Consider the following 18,399-nt stretch of genomic DNA (forward strand, 5'->3'; position numbering starts at 1 on the left):
AAGAACACAATATAAAACACTTACTAGACTCAAAGAATGCAAAACTAAACTTTAAAACACTAAAACAAACCAAAAGACTCAAACATCACCCAAAACACTCAAAACTGCCTTAAAAACACTTTCTGGGCAGTTTTGGACACTTTGGTGAATTTGGACGAATTTGTGTAACAAATTGAATCAAAACACTTAAAAACACAAACTAAGACACTTTCTAACTAAGTTGGACACTAAAGTAAAGGGGGATTAAGGTTTTGACGAAATTAAATTAAATAAAACAAGTTAATAAACTAGGCAGATTGTATAAACGGATTTGAGAAACAAGATGATGGATGGATTAGTTAGAGGTCCATTCTCCACACATGACACATTTATATATGAATCGATTCTCCAATTGTTTTTCATTAACTATGATGCTCAACACCCCAAGTTAACCGTGATGCACTAATTAACTCTCAAATTTTCCTTAAGTTATTGAATTGGATGATGCATGCGACAATTCAAATCATTCTCCAATGGTTCTCAACATGAATGCATAGAAGAGATACAATGAGAGATCATTATGCTCTATGAAAATTATAAGTGTTGACGAGGCAATTGTAACTATGAATGCATGATACTTTTGCCAAGAATTCAATTAACGCGGTTGTGACTAGCAACCTTCACTACTCATGTTTATAAACTTGTGACGATTAGGTGAAACTCGTTTATAAACTAGCATCGAGTTTATGCATGAAGACTAAGTATGCATCCCTAATCAACATACAAAAACAAGTCTTTAATAAACATGATAATTGAATTGCAATCACAAATTAACAAATCACAATTGGAAGAAATCAATTCATATTTCAAACATATCCATGGCTTCAAACTTTCCCCTAACTAATTAGGGGTTTAGCCACTCATGATTACAACAAACTTAGACAGTAATAACAAAGTAAACATTGAAAACAAGAATCGAAGTACACCTAAAAATTCCAACAACTCAATCTTGAATTGTATGAACGTTTAGGCCTCTTCTCCTCTAGTTGCTGCGGCACAAGGGGTTTTGGTGAGTTTTGGGGGTTATGGATGATGTAGAAGGATGTGTTTAGGGTAGGGATGGATGTAGGGGAAGGTAAGGAGTGTTTTTGGGCAGAAAATATGAAGAATGGTGAAGTATGGTAGTGCTAGAGAGAGGGGAGGAATTTCTGGCGTGAATGAATGTGTATGAGAGATGGTTTTCTGAAATGGAAGAGTGTGTGTTTTGTGGCTGCAATGCATGCTTATTTATAGGTGAAATGGGGGGAACATGATGACTAGGAATTAGGTGGAAAGCTGAAATGGTGATGGGAGATGCATGTGGCAGAAATGCATGTGATTAAAGGGTGGGAATGCATGTGTTTTGACAGAAAATAAAAGGGAATGTTGGAAATCTGGAATGGGAACCCACGGCATGGTTGTTTTCTGGTGGTGAATGGGTTTATGTTTGAATGGTGCATGTGGGTTGATTATTTAAAGGGAGTGCATGTGTTGAATGATTATGGGTGTATGTGGGTGGAAATGCATGTGGGAATGCATGTGATTTGGCTGAAATGAAAGGTAGTGGGAAGTGCATGTAAGCCACGGCAAGGAATGCATTTTCTGAATGAATGAAGGCAGGTTATGTGGAAGGGCTTGAACAAAGGTAGAAGCATGGCACAAAGGTGAATGGGTGATGTGTGAATGTGGTTGAATGATTAAAGTGTAAATGATTAATGAATGGTTCTTTGTTGATGGTGGAAATCTGAAATGATTAAGTGGAATGTGCATGTGGCTGCAATGATGGTGTTTTGCACGGCAATGATGGAGAAAGAATGTGTGGATGTATGGTTGTGTTGGTGATGAATGTGAACTCTTTGTTCTTCATTTTCATTCCTTTGGTCTTCAATTTCGTCCATCTACTTGGCTTTAAGCATATGCAATCCATTCCAATCTCTAATTTGCTCCAAAAGGCTCCGAAAGGCATCCTTTTGCATCCTTAGCCATATGAACCTATAAACACACGAAAATGACTTTAAACACTAAATTAAGTAAGAAAACACAACATAAATGCATAAGAACTAGCTAACAAAGGCGCATAAATATGCTTCTATCAGGAACTCAAACAAACGCTACATCCCTGAGAGACTTGAGCCTAAACGTTTATTTGGAGAGTTATTAATCTGTGCATTCTTGTTTTCTAAAGTCGTTGCATGATCTCATTATTCTTTGCTTGGTTGCTACTTAGAATGCGTTTCATCACTATAGTTCCAAATACTAGAACTCATACCCGTTTTATTCAAAGCATGAAATTGATTAGCATAACAAATAACAAGATGAAGTTGTGTAGTAGTCACCACCATAGCCAAATAGCCGAATCCACCCTTGTCATTTGTATTGTAGGTCTAAACCCCTTTGAGCCTTATTTAGCCTATTTTCTTGTTAACCACATCATCCTTACCTAGCCTAGAATAGGACTTTCCATACCTTTGTTCTTAAAAGATAGTGGAGCATAACTTAGAAGGAATTCCTTTTGAGTGACAATTGTGCAGAAAACGAGTGTGGGGGAAAGGATTTTGTGAGTGTGTGTGTGCCAAAGTCTTAAAAGGGGCACGGGAAAAAGAAAGAAAAAAGAAAAAAAAAAGGAACGAAAGAAAAAGAAAGAAAAAAAAATCGTGAAAAAGAAGAAAATAAAGAAAAGAAGTGAGAAAGAACTCACAAGTGTTGATTGTTGAAGAAAGGGTCCAAAAAGTTTGAATATGGCCCTAAGTTTTGTGTGACTTCCCCTTGGGTATTCAAAGTTGACTTCTGCATTCTAAAGGGAATTCTAAGTGCCTAATTCATTACTTTGCTCACTATTGCTTGAAGAATGTTTGTTTCCTCTACCTTTCCTTGTTAACCAATACCTTAGCCCCGTTACAACCCTTAGACTTCTATCTTGATTGTTATGTATTTCAATATGTGGAGTTTAGAATTGGTTTGAGCATATGGTATCCCTGGTTCTCGTGTCTAGGTAGTAGCATTCCATTCATGAGATCATATACATACATGTTAATAATTCCAGAAAATGCTTTTCTTGTTCTAACATATGTGAGTGTTCGTCTACATGTTTACATCAATCTTCTCACATATACCTAGTGTAGGGAGTGTAGTCAGAAAATCTGAGTGAAAACAGAGAGTATATCCGGTGAGGAATTGAGGAAATTCTCTAAGGCATGTTACTACATTCAAAATGTTGTTTTAATTGATTAAATGCGAGCTAGTGAATTGTGACTATGATTAAGTATGCTCGAGGGTAAGGATTGCTTAAATCTATGTGAGTAGTGATCTTTAACATGTTATGTTTCATTGGAAATCCCTGAGGCAACGTTGGAAGGTTTAGAGTTATGTTTTGTTTCTTTTGTTTATTTGTTTTGCTCGAGGACTAGCAAAAGATAAGTGTGGGGGAATTTGATAGGAGCATATTTAGGCGACTTAACTAGCTTATTCTTGTGCATTTGTGCTATTATTTCTTAGTTAATGTCGTATTACAACTCAATTTCGTGTGTTTGTAGGTCCTATGGGTTAAAGTATCAAGAAAGTGCATTTTGGTGCATTTTGGAGCTATTTTGGACACTAGGTGGTGAGCTTGCATGTGGGCTAACATGGATGGACGAATTTGGACTTCAAGAAGGTGGAAATGTGATAAGAAGAGGAAGGAACTAAGCTAAGGACAAAGTGGATAAGGAAAGTGCAAGAAAAGAGGAAACCTTATCCAAAACATTATCTAAACATTATCCAACCTTATCCAACCTTATCCAACATTATCCAATTATCCAAAACATTATCCAAACCTTATCTCATCTTATCTTATCCAAACCTTATCATGTCTTACTCCTAATTACATGGGGACTTAAGTGGATCATTCTAGAACCTATTTCTAGAAGCATCCTAGTCTAGAAGGCCCAAATCTGCCACAAAACCTATTCTTTCTAGAAACCCTAGAAAAGTGGCGCCCAAACCTTTCTAGAAGGCTTTACCTTGCCTTGCAAGCCAAGCTACCCTCTCCCCTAAATCAGCCGCACCTTCCTAGGCCCAATCCCTTTGGGATTCTGATTTCCAAGGCCTAATCCTTGTGGATTTGGGTATACAATTCGTTTTATAAAACTATGTGGGCCAAAAACCTCTTCCTAGGTGGATTTGACAACCCATGGCCGAATTCTAGGGCCCTAATCCACCAAATCTGCTAAGTAAACCCTAATCTAATAAACCCTAGGACTATATAAACATATTTTCAGCCACAAATTCGTACCACCCCCTTATGCTATTCAGAAACCCTTGTGCCGCACCTCCATTCTCCATTCTAAGCCTCCATAGACCTCCCTCCACATCCATACATCTCTGCCGCACCTTTCCCCACCATAATCAACCATCCTCCATCCCTCCAAACAAGAAAACACCATCCAAAACCCCTAATTCCATCATCCACACTTTGTGCTGCAGCAAGGAGGAGGAGGAGGAGCCAATCTGTGCATCGAATCCATCTTGGAATCGCTGAGCAATTAGGTGTATTCTTTCTTATGATTTCAATGTTTAAATTCAATACTTTTTGTTGTGCAAGCATGAGGAACTAATCCCCCTTTTGGCTAGGGGGGAAATTCGAAACCATGGTTATATTTGCATGATGATTTGATTACTTTCAGTTGTGATTTCATGAATGATGAATTCAATTTACTTATCTATTTTAATTAAAACTTGCTTATGTATATGAATTGAGAGTGCACGCTTGATTTGCATGCATAAACATGATGCTAGGATATGAGGGAACTTCACCTAATCGTTGGGAACTCATATCCGTGAGTAGTTAAGATTGTTGGTCGCAATTATGTTAAGTAAATTCTTGGCATAAGTATCATGCGCTTTCATAGTTACGAATGCCTCGTCAACACCTATGATTTCCATAGAACCTAATGATCTTTGATTGTCTTTCTATTATGCGCTTTCATATAGAAAACTTTTAAGGAATAATTTGATTGCAATGCGCTAATTCCATTCAATTCAATGACCTAAGGGAAATCTGAGAGTTAATTTAAGCGTACCTAATTAACTTGGGGTGTTGAGGTTCATAAATTCATCGAATAAGCAACTGGAGATTATTTTGTATGCAAGTATGCCATGTGTGGAGAAAAACCTCCTAGCCATCTCACCATCCATTTAATTCCACCAATTTCGTCAGAATCTGCCTATTTTACATATTTGTTTTGTTTGTTTGATTTTCGTCAAAAACCAAATCCCCAAGTGTCTTAGAGTGTCTAATTAGTTAGAATATGTTTTAGATTGTGTTTTTGAGTGTTTTGATTCAAGTTGTTACCCAAATTCGTCCAAATTTGTGTTTAGGCTCAAAACTGCCCAGATTGTGTTTTTAAGGCAGTTTTGAGTGTTTTTAGCCTATTTTGAGTTTTGTGAACGTGTTTGAGTCTTTTTAAGTGAGTTTAAGTGTTTTAAAGATTAAGTTTATTTATTTGAGTCAGTTTAGAGTGTTTAGCAAGCCCTCCTAATCCCCGGTGTAAGAACGATCCCTACTTATTTATATGCTACAATTGTCAAAAGAGGGTTAATTTGTGTGTTAAGTTAATTTTCGCATCACTATGAACATGAGTGGCTAAACCCCTATTGGTTAGGGGTGATTTCGAAGCCATAACTATGTGTGCAAGTTGATTTGATAAATTCCAGTTATGAGTTCTTGAATCGTGAATGCAATTGGCTTAACTGTGCGAGTAATAACGTATTTGTGTTTGTTAATTAGGGGTCGACACTTAATTGGCTTGCATGAATATGATGCTAGAATATAAGTTTGTTTCACATAATTGTCACACACTTATATTTACAAGTAGTGAAGGTTGCTAGTCACAATCGCGTTAAGTTCAATTCCTAGCATAAGTGTCATGATGTCATAGTCACAAGTGCTTTGTCAATGCTTATAGTTTTCATTGAACGTAATGATCTTTGATTGTATCTTTATTATGATGTCATGTAAGGAACTTTTGAAGAATGCTTTGGGTTGTCGTATGATGTCATCCAATTCAATAACACAAGGAAAACTTGAGAATTAACTAGTGATGTCACGGTTAATTTGGGGCATTGTCATTCATAATTCTATGAAGGAATAACTGGAAATCGAGTCATTTGCATACTTGTCATGTGTGGAGAAAGAACCCCTAACTAGTCCATCATCCATTAAAAACCCCAAAAACATTTCAAAATCAGTTTTACTTTGCAATCTGTTTTCTCAACTTTAATTTCGTCCAAATCAAATCCCCCTTTACTTTGAAGTCTCAATTTAGTTAGAAATTGTTTTGGTTCATGTTTTTAAGTGTTTCGAGTCAAGTTTTCAACCAATTTCGTCCAAATTAGTGTAGGTGCTCAAAACTGCCCAGAAAGTGGTTTTTAGGCAGTTTTGAGTCTTCTAGTTGCTGTTTTGAGTTTTTGTTTTGTTTTAGTGTTTTAACTTTGGTTTTTCATTCTTTGAGTCCAAATTAGTGTTTTTAACTTTGTTTTGGAGTTCTTAGGTCAGTTTTCAAGAGTTTAGCAATCCCTCCTAATCCCCGGTTTTGAACGATCCCTACTTACATACTTTGCTACAATTGTCAGAAGAGGGTTTAATTTGTGTGCGTATAAATCTCGCATCAAATTTTTGGCGCCGTTGCCGGGGATTAGCAACTTTGCTAAATCCCTTGGATTGTTTTTGTTTCATTTATTTCACTTTGTTTCTGATTTTGTTGTAGTTTCTGACCTATTTTTGTTTCTTGTTTTTTTTTTAGGTACTAGTGCATGACGCGGAGTTCTCAAACTGTGCATGCACATATCTTAGACTTTAACGACGATTTTGAACGTGATTTGAGAAGAAAGAGGAGGCATCCCGAACGTAGTGAACCTAGTTCAAGTTCAGAGGCCGAATCTGAGTTTGAAGAAGTGGAAGAAGAAGTTATGGCAGCGGACAATCGGACCATTAAAGAGCTTTCGGCCTCAGGGTTGGCCAATGCCGCACCATTATGCATTCAATACCCCGTGGCTGCCCAAGGCAAGACCGATGAGTTCGAGTTGAAGTCAAGCTTGTTGCACCACATTCCTAAATACCATGGGCTTTCCATGGAAGATCCAAACAAGCATCTTAAAGAGTTTGAAGTAGTTTGTTCAAGCATGACTCCCGTCAATGTTGACGGAAGTATTTTGAAGATGAAAGCTTTTCCGTTCTCTTTAATGGATAAAGCTAAGGATTGGTTATACGAGTTGGCTCCTGGCACTGTCACTTCATGGGAGAGTATGAAAAGAGCGTTTTTGGAGAAATTTTTCCCAACTTCTCGCATCATTCTTCTTCGTAAAAAAATAAGTGGAATTCAACAAGATGAAGGTGAGTCTTTTCCTGCATACTATGAACGTTTTAAATCACTTGTTGCTTCTTGTCCACAGCATCAGATGAAGGAGGAGCTACTTTTGCAATACTTCTACGAGGGCCTCCTACCATTAGAACGTCAAATGCTCGATGCCTCGGCAGGTGGAGCATTAGTGGACAAAACACCTATGGCTGCCAAGACCTTGATTTCTAATCGAGCGTTGAACGATCAACAATACGAAGGAGTAGGCCAAAGAGGACCCCCACGGCAACATGTTCATGAGGTAAGTTCTACTTCCGACATTAATTCACAATTGGCTAATCTTAATTCTATTGTGTCTCAGTTGGCCGAGGGCATGAAGATGCAAGGACCAATTGTATGTGGCGTATGTTCTATGCATGGACATGCCTCTGAAAAATGTCCACAGTTGATTGAAAATGGTGGATGGGAAAGCGCCAATGCAATTGGGTTTCAAGGCCAAAACCAACCAAGGAACGATCCTTATTCCAACACATATAATCCCGGTTGGAGAGACCACCCAAATTTCAAATGGAGGGAGCCCCAACAATCTCAAAACCAAGGAGGCTTTAGGCAACAACCCCCTGGGTTCTTTCCCAAAACCTACGGCCCACCCCAAAATCAAGCCCAATCCGGCCCAAGTGCCTCAGGTACGTCTCTTGACAATGATGCACTTCTTAAGATACTAACTAAGTTGTCTAATGGGCAGGACGATCAAGCTAAGGCTATGCAAAACCAAGACAAAAGGGTGGATCAATTGGAGAAACAAATGGGGCAAATTGCCGAGTTTATGGGGCAGTTTCGTGAACAAGGAAAGCTCCCTAGTTCCACCGTTCCAAATCCAAAGGGAAGCTTCGAAAGTGCAAAGGCCATAACCTTGAGAAGTGGAAAAGAGATTGGGGCAGATCCTACACCATCACAATCAGGTCCCAAAGGTGATGAAAACTTGCAAATTGAAGAGGAAGAATCAAGCAAACCCACGGCAAAGGTGGGAGAGTCTTTGCCGCAAGTTCCTAGTGCCCCAAAACTGTCTAATTCGGCCAAAAAGGGTAAGAATGTGTCAAATTCGGTTTCTACTAATGCTTTTCCTTCGAATGCTCCTTTTCCTAGTAGGTTTATGCAAAAAAGGAAGGAAGAAGCTGAAAAGGACATCCTTGAGACATTTAGGAAAGTTCAAGTGAACATACCCTTGTTGGATGCAATCAAGCAAGTCCCTAGATACGCCAAGTTTTTGAAGGAGTTGTGCACCACTAGGAAGAGGATGTCGACCAAGGAAGTGGTAAAAGTAGGTGAGAATGTGTCCGCCATCTTGCAACGCAAACTACCTCCCAAATGCAAAGATCCGGGTAGTTTCACCATTCCTTGTGTCATAGGTAACACTAGATTTGAATCTGCCATGCTTGACTTAGGTGCTTCTATAAATGTTATGCCATATTCCATATATGCATCTATGAACCTAGGAGCATTGAAAAAGGATGGTGTTATCATACAATTGGCCGATAGATCTAATGCCTATCCAAAGAGAGTTTTGGAAGATGTTTTGGTGCAGGTTAATCATTTGATCTTTCCGGCGGATTTCTATGTCCTTGAGATGGATGAATCGGATCATGCACCCTCGCTGCCCATTCTACTTGGAAGGCCATTCATGAAAACGGCCCGGACTAAGATTGACGTGTTTAATGGAACTTTGTCCATGGAATTTGATGGGGAAGTTGTTAATTTCAATCTTTCCGATTCTATTAAGTATCCTAGTGAAGATCATTCATGTTTCTCTACTGATACTGTTGACTCTTTGGCGCAGGGATACCTTGAAGATTTGAATGATGATATGCTTGAAAAAGTCATTACAAGTGGTGTAGAAGTCAAAACCAAGGGAGCAACATCCATGCAACCCCACGGCACAAATACACTATCCTATGCCGTGCCTCCTAGTGAGGATTTTCTTGAAGTAGTTGCTGCCCTTGAGTCATCACCAATACATGATGGTAAGTTTCCTAACAAAGAGTCCATTCCCATTTCGACTAACAAGTTGCTTCCATCCATAATTCAGGCACCTATCCTTGAACTCAAACCTTTGCCAAGCCATTTGAAGTACATTTTCTTGGGAAAAAATGAGACACTGCCTGCCATCATATCATCATCCCTCACGGCACAAGAGGAGGAAAAACTCATGCATGTGTTGAAGGAGTACAAATCTGCCCTAGGATGGACATTGGCCGATATCAAAGGTATAAGCCCCACAACTTGTATGCATCACATATTTCTTGAGGAGGGGACCAAACCAACTAGAGAGGCTCAACGCCGTCTTAACCCTCCAATGATGGAAGTTGTGAAAAAGGAGATAATCAAACTTCTTGATTGTGGAGTCATTTATCCTATCTCCGATAGTCGTTGGGTTTCACCTATCCAATGTGTGCCTAAGAAATCCGGAGTGACGGTTGTGGAGAATGCCGAGAATGAGCTTGTACCCATGAGAATCCAAACCGGTTGGCGTGTATGCATCGATTATAGGAAGATAAATGCCACCACAAGGAAGGACCACTTCCCATTGCCGTTCCTAGATCAAATGTTGGAAAGGTTAGCGGGTCATTCTTTTTATTGCTTTCTTGATGGATATTCAGGTTATAATCAAATTGTCATTGCCCCGGATGATCAAGAAAAGACCACTTTTACTTGTCCCTTTGGAACATTTGCATATCGACGCATGCCATTTGGTTTGTGCAATGCCCCTGCCACGTTTCAAAGGTGTATGGTAAGCATATTTTCTGATTATGTTGAAAGGATTATTGAGATATTCATGGATGACTTTAGTGTTTTTGGTGATTCTTTTGATAAATGCTTGGATAATCTCACTTTAATCTTGAAACGTTGTGTTGAAACAAACCTTGTTTTAAATTGGGAAAAATGCCATTTTATGGTTAAACAAGGTATTGTTTTGGGTCATATAATCTCTGAAAAAGGAATTGAAGTTGATAAGTCTAAAGTAGATCTTGTACGCTACTTACCCTCTCCTACTTCGGTTAGAGAGGTTCGTTCTTTTCTTGGTCATGCAGGATTCTATAGACGATTTATCAAGGACTTTTCCAAGACTGCACAACCCCTATGCCGCCTCCTCCAAAAAGATGTGTCTTTTGAGTTCAACGAGGCATGCGAGAAGTCATTCAAGCATCTCAAAGAGCTCCTAACCACGGCACCCATCATAACTCCCCCGGATTGGTCCATTCCATTTGAATTGATGTGTGATGCCTCGGATTATGCACTTGGGGCTGTTTTGGGTCAAAGGAAAAATAAACAGTCACATGTTATTTATTATGCTTCCCGCACTTTAAATGATGCTCAATTGAATTATTCTACAACCGAAAATGAACTCTTGGCGGTTGTATTTGCTTTAGATAAGTTTAGATCATATCTTATTGGCACTAAAGTAATTGTTTTCACTGACCATGCAGCCTTGAAGTATCTTTTCACCAAAAAGGAGGCCAAACCAAGGCTCATTCGTTGGATGCTCCTACTTCAAGAGTTCGATATTGAAATTAGGGACAAGAAAGGTTGTGAAAACGTGGTGGCTGACCACTTGAGTAGATTGGTGCGTGAAGAAGAATCCCTCCCCATTTCTGAGACATTTCCGGATGAACAACTTCTGTCCATTGAGGTAAGTACCCCTTGGTATGCCGATTTGGTCAATTTCTTGGTGACTAAGCAAGTTCCTAACACCCTAAGCAAGGTCCAACGTGATAAATTGATACATGATGCAAGATTTTATGTGTGGGATGATCCATATCTATGGAAATATTGCCCAGATCAGATTATTAGAAGATGTGTGCCAACTTCTGATTTTAACTCAATTCTAGCATTTTGTCATTCTTATGCATGTGGAGGCCATTTTGGTACCCAAAGGACAGCTCGTAAAGTGTTAGAATCTGGTTTTTATTGGCCTACATTGTTCAAAGATGCTAGAATGTTTTGCTTAACATGTGATAGATGTCAAAGAACAGGTTCTATTGGTGCAAAAGACCAAATGCCGCAAACACCCATCTTCAATGTTGAAATCTTTGATGTTTGGGGTATTGATTTCATGGGTCCTTTTCCTTCTTCATTTGGTTTCACTTATATTTTGCTTGCGGTTGATTATGTTTCTAAATGGGTAGAAGCAAAAGCTACCCGTACTAACGATTCTAGAGTGGTTTCAGATTTCATCAAGACTAACATTTTCTCTAGATTTGGGATGCCGCGGGTATTTATAAGTGATGGAGGTTCACATTTCTGCAATAGGACCATTGAGGCACTCTTCAAGAAGTACAATGTCAAGCATAAGGTTTCAACACCTTATCACCCACAAACAAGTGGCCAAGCCGAAGTATCAAATAGAGAGGTCAAGCAAATCTTGGAGAAGACCGTGGGGCCTAACCGGAAGGATTGGAGCATGCGTTTAGACGATGCACTATGGGCATATCGCACTGCCTACAAAACACCCCTAGGGATGTCTCCATTTCGGCTAGTTTATGGAAAACCTTGTCACTTACCCGTGGAGCTAGAGCATAAGGCACATTGGGCCATCAAAACGTTCAATTTGGACTTAGATGCTGCTGGAATGCATCGGAAGCTCCAATTGAATGAGCTTGAGGAACTAAGGAATGTGATAGGAGCAATATTAAGGCGACTTACTTAGCTTGTTTTCGTGCATTTATATTGTTAATTCATAGTTGTTTTAGTCATTTAAGCCATTTTCGTGTGTTTTTAGGTTCATATGGCTAAGGAAGCAAAAAGATGCATTTTGGAGCATTTTGGAGCAAATTAGAGATGGGAATGGATATCATATGCTTAAAGCCAAGTAGATGGACGAAATTGAAGACCAAACCATTCACTTATCACCCAAGTGTGTAATAGGATCAATTGGAAGGCAAGAAGGTGTAAACCTGATTTGCAAGTTGTGAAAACAAGAAAAAAAAACGCTCAAAACACATGCCATATGTGGAAATACCATTTACATCAGATTTGAGCCATTTAACTTACCTTAAACACTTACCTTGTTTGTCATCCTCTCAGCCATATTTTAAAGTAATGAAAACCTGATTTGGAGGTGGAAAATAAGGAAACAAAGTTCAAAACAAATGCCATTCTCCTTAAATCAGATTCTAGCCTTTTATACACACTTCATTCCAACCACTCCACATGCATTTCCAACCCACATGCCCCTTTAATCATTCAACCATGCAGCCACACATTCACCCACATGCATTTCCACCCACATGCTCTCCCATTTCAGATTGCATCACACATCATTCCACACCATCATTTCAGCACATGCACTTCCCCCTTTCTTTAATCCATTGCAGCCACATGCACTTCCCCCTTTACCATTGCAGCCACATGCACTTCCCCCTTCATCATTTCAGCCACCAAACACCCACATGCACTCCCACTCCAGATTTTCAGCCATCCCAATTCATCACTGCACATCAACACATTCTATCATTTCCACATGCATTTCTAGCTTTCCACCAAGTTCCTAGCTGTCATGTTCCCTCTTTTTCACCTATAAATAAGCATCCATTGCAGCCACAAATCATTCACTCTTCCATATTCAGAAAACCATCTCAGATTCACATTCATTCACGCCAGAAATTCATTCCCTCTCTCTAACACAGCCATACTCCACCATTCTTCATATTTTCTGCCCAAAAACACTCCTTACCTTCCCCTACATCCATCCCTACCCTAAACACATCCTTCTACATCATCCATAACCCCCAAAACTCACCAAAACCCCTTGTGCCGCAGCAACTAGAGGAGAAGAGGCCTAAACGTTCATACAATTCAAGATTGAGTTGTTGGAATTTTTAGGTGTACTTCGATTCTTGTTTTCAATGTTTACTTTGTTATTACTGTCTAAGTTTGTTGTAATCATGAGTGGCTAAACCCCTAATTAGTTAGGGGAAAGTTTGAAGCCATGGATATGTTTGAAATATGAATTGATTTCTTCCAATTGTGATTTGTTAATTTGTGATTGCAATTCAATTATCATGTTTATTAAAGACTTGTTTTTGTATGTTGATTAGGGATGCATACTTAGTCTTCATGCATAAACTCGATGCTAGTTTATAAACGAGTTTCACCTAATCGTCACAAGTTTATAAACATGAGTAGTGAAGGTTGCTAGTCACAACCGCGTTAATTGAATTCTTGGCAAAAGTATCATGCATTCATAGTTACAATTGCCTCGTCAACACTTATAATTTTCATAGAGCATAATGATCTCTCATTGTATCTCTTCTATGCATTCATGTTGAGAACCATTGGAGAATGATTTGAATTGTCGCATGCATCATCCAATTCAATAACTTAAGGAAAATTTGAGAGTTAATTAGTGCATCACGGTTAACTTGGGGTGTTGAGCATCATAGTTAATGAAAAACAATTGGAGAATCGATTCATATATAAATGTGTCATGTGTGGAGAATGGACCTCTAACTAATCCATCCATCATCTTGTTTCTCAAATCCGTTTATACAATCTGCCTAGTTTATTAACTTGTTTTATTTAATTTAATTTCGTCAAAACCTTAATCCCCCTTTACTTTAGTGTCCAACTTAGTTAGAAAGTGTCTTAGTTTGTGTTTATGAGTGTTTTGATTCATTTTATTTCCCAATTTCGTCCAAATTCACCAAAGTGCTCAAAACTGCCCAGAAAGTGATTTTAAGGCAGTTTTGAGTGTTTTGGGTGATGTTTGAGTCTTTTGGTTTGTTTTAATGTTTTAAGTGTTTAGTTTTACATTCTTTGAGTTAGAAAGTGTTTTAGTTTGTGTTTATGAGTGTTTTGATTCATTTTGTTACACAATTTCGTCCAAATTCACCAAAGTGCTCAAAACTGCCCAGAAAGTGATTTTAAGGAAGTTTTGAGTGTTTTGGGTGATGTTTGAGTCTTTTGGTTTGTTTTAATGTTTTAAGTGTTTAGTTTTACATTCTTTGAGTTAGTTTAGTGTTTTATATTGTGTTTTTACGTTCTTGAGTCAAGTTATTACTTAATTTCGTCCAAATTTGTGTTTGTGCTCAAATCTGCCCAGAAAGTGGTTTTTAGGCAGATTTGAGTGTGTTTGTGTTGTTTTGAGTCTTTTGGTTTGTCTTAGTGTTTTAAAGCTTAGTTTTGCATTCTTTGAGTCTAAGTTAGTATTTCATATTGTTATTTTACGTTTTTGAGTCAAATCCAAGTGGTTAACAATCCCTCCTAATCCCCGGTCTAGAACGATCCCTACTTATACATATACTACAATTTGACGAAAAGAGGGTTTAATTTGTGTGCGTATAATTCTCGCATCAAATTTTGGCGCCGTTGCCGGGGATTAGCAAAATTGCTAATCCCTTGTGTTTTTGCCGTATGTTTTTAGTGTAATTTACCTACTTTTCTTATTTTGTTTTGTTTTCTTGGTTTAGGTACTAGTGCATGACGCGGAGTTCTCAAACTGTGCATGCACATATCTTGGACTTTAACGACGATTTTGAACGTGATTTGAGAAGAAAGAGGAGGCATCCCGAACCTAGTGAACCTAGTTCAAGTTCAGAGGCCGAATCTGAGTTTGAAAGTGTGGAAGAAGAAGTAATGGCAGCGGACAATCGGACCATTAAAGAGCTTTCGGCCTCGGGGTTGGCCAATGCCGCACCATTATGCATTCAATACCCCGCGGCTGCCCAAGGCAAGACCGATGAATTCGAGTTGAAGTCAAGCTTGTTGCACCACATTCCGAAATACCATGGGCTTTCCATGGAAGATCCCAACAAGCATCTCAAGGAGTTCGAGGTTGTTTGTTCGAGCATGACACCCATAAATGTCGATGGGAACATTCTAATGATGAAAGCTTTTCCATTCTCTCTTGTGGAAAAGGCTAAGGATTGGCTTTATGAATTGGCACCCGGGACCGTTACTTCTTGGGAGAGCATGAAGAGAGCGTTCTTGGAGAAGTTCTTCCCTACTTCAAGAGTCATTCTCTTGAGGAAGAAAATTAGCGGAATCCAACAAAGTCAAGGAGAATCTTTTCCGGCATACTACGAGCGTTTTAAAGCCCTTGTTGCATCATGTCCTCAACATCAAATGAAGGAGGAGCTTCTCCTTCAATATTTCTATGAGGGCCTTCTTCCCATTGAAAGGCAAATGCTCGATGCTTCGGCGGGAGGTGCATTGGTGGACAAAACTCCTATGTCGGCCAAGACCCTAATTGCAAATCGTGCTCTAAATGCACAACAATATGAAGGACTTGGGCAAAGGGACCCCCCACGGCAACACTTGAATGAGGTAAGTTCTCAATCCGATATTCAATCTCAGATAGCTAATCTTACTTCTATTGTGTCTCAGATGGCCGAAGGAATGAAGATACAAGGACCGATTGTATGTGGTGTATGTTCTATCCAAGGACACCCTTCGGAAAAATGCCCTCAATTGATTGAGAATGGGGGATGGGAGAGTGCAAATGCCATTGGATTTCCGAGCCACAATCAACCAAGGAATGATCCATATTCCAACACATACAATCCGGGTTGGAGAGACCATCCAAACTTCAAGTGGAGGGAACCTCAACAACCTCAACAACAAGGAGGCTTTAGACAACAACCCCCGGGGTTCTACACCAAGCCATTCGGCCCCAATCCAAACCAAGCACAACCTGCCCAAAACAATCAAGGTACGTCGTTGGGAAATGAAACACTTCTTAAATTACTTACCAATTTGTCTCAGGGGCAAGAGGATCAAACCAAAGCCATGCAAAACCAAGACAAAAGGGTAGATCACTTGGAGAAACAAATTGGGCAGATTGCGGAATTTGTAGGACAATTCCGAGACAAAGGCAAGCTCCCTAGCTCAACCATTGTCAATCCAAGGGGAGGATTCGAATCTGCCAAGGCAATCATGTTGAGAAGTGGTAAGGAGGTCGAAACCACCCCAAGCACGTCCAAAACAAGTCAAGAAGAGGACGTGTTGCTGCAAGAAGAGGAGGAACAAGGAATAAAGGCCACGGCAAGGGTGAAAGAATCTTTGCCGCAGCCCCCTATTGTGCCAAAACCGTCCAATATGCCTAAGGTAAGTCCAAATTCGACTTTGTCAAGTTCTATTCCACTAAACGTGCCCTTTCCTAGCAGGTTTAGGCAATCAAAGAAGGAGGAGAGTGAAAAGGACATTTTGGAAACCTTTAGGAAAGTTCAAGTCAACATTCCGCTCCTTGAGGCAATCAAGCAAGTCCCTAAGTATGCCAAGTTCTTAAAAGAGCTTTGCACAACGAGGAAGAGGATTTCAAACAAGGAGGTGGTCCAGGTAAGTGAAAATGTCTCTGCTGTGTTACAAAGGAAATTACCCCCTAAATGCAAAGATCCGGGTAGTTTTACAATTCCGTGCGTTATTGGTAATACTAAGTTTGAACAATGCATGTTAGACTTAGGGGCTTCGATTAATGTTATGCCATACTCTATTTATGCATCTATGAACTTAGGTGAGCTTAAAAATGATGGTGTGATAATTCAATTAGCCGATCGTTCTAATGCATATCCAAAGGGTGTTTTGGAAGATGTTTTGGTACAGGTTGATAACTTGATTTTTCCAGCGGATTTCTACGTGCTTGACATGGAGGATTCACCCCATTCCACCCCATTACCGATTCTATTAGGGAGGCCCTTCATGAAAACAGCCCGCACCAAGATAGATGTGTTTAAAGGAACTTTAACGATGGAATTTGATGGGGAAGTCATTGATTTCAATCTTTCTGAAAGTATTAAATTTCCTAAGGACGATCATTCTTGCTTTTCTATTGATATAATTGATGATTTGGCGCAGGAATTTCTCGATTCTTTGGAGAGGGATACACTTGAAACAACAATTACACAAGGAATTGGGCAAAAATCTGGTTTTGCCGTGCCTAGAAGTGAAGATGAGGCCGAGATGGTTGCTGCACTTGAGTCATTGCCACAACACTTTGGTAAGCCTCCAAACCCGAGTCCAATTCCTGTTTCGACTAACAAGTTGTTACCTTCAGTGATTCAGGCACCCATTCTTGAGCTTAAACCATTGCCGGATCATTTGAAGTATGTCTATTTGGGAGACAATGAGACGTTGCCCGTCATAGTTTCCTTATCCCTCACAGCAATGGAGGAGGAGAAATTGATTCGGGTGTTGAAAGAGCACAAGACGGCCATAGGATGGACCTTGGCCGACATAAAGGGTATTAGTCCTACAACTTGCATGCATCGCATACTTTTAGAGGAGGGGGCTAAACCAACTAGAGAGGCTCAACGCCGGCTCAACCCTCCAATGATGGAAGTTGTGAAAAAGGAGATTATCAAGCTTCTAGATTGTGGTGTGATCTATCCTATCTCGGATAGCCGTTGGGTTTCACCGGTTCAAGTTGTGCCAAAGAAATCCGGAGTGACTGTGGTGAAGAATGAAGAAGATGAACTTGTGCCTACACGCATTCAAACCGGTTGGAGGGTGTGCATTGACTATAGGAAGCTAAATGCCGCAACAAGGAAAGATCACTTCCCTTTGCCATTCATTGATCAAATGCTTGAAAGGTTAGCCGGTCATTCTTTTTATTGCTTTCTTGATGGTTATTCGGGTTATAATCAAATTGTCATAACGCCGGATGATCAAGAAAAGACCACCTTTACTTGTCCATTTGGTACTTTTGCATATCGTCGTATGCCATTTGGTTTATGCAATGCACCGGCCACTTTCCAACGATGCATGGTAAGTATCTTCTCTGATTATGTTGAAAAGATAATTGAAGTATTTATGGACGATTTTAGTGTTTTTGGAGACTCATTTGATGTTTGTTTGCATAATCTCACTTTAATCTTGAAAAGATGCATGGAAACTAACCTTGTTTTGAATTGGGAAAAATGTCATTTTATGGTTAAACAAGGTATAGTTTTGGGTCATATCATCTCTGAAAAAGGAATTGAAGTTGATAAGTCTAAAATAGATCTTGTACGTCACTTACCCTCTCCTACTTCGGTTAGAGAGGTCCGTTCTTTTC

The sequence above is a fragment of the Pyrus communis genome, chromosome 2, assembly GCF_041283825.1.
Source record: "Pyrus communis isolate YQ-2024b chromosome 2, ASM4128382v1, whole genome shotgun sequence".
Taxonomy (NCBI): Eukaryota; Viridiplantae; Streptophyta; class Magnoliopsida; order Rosales; family Rosaceae; genus Pyrus; species Pyrus communis.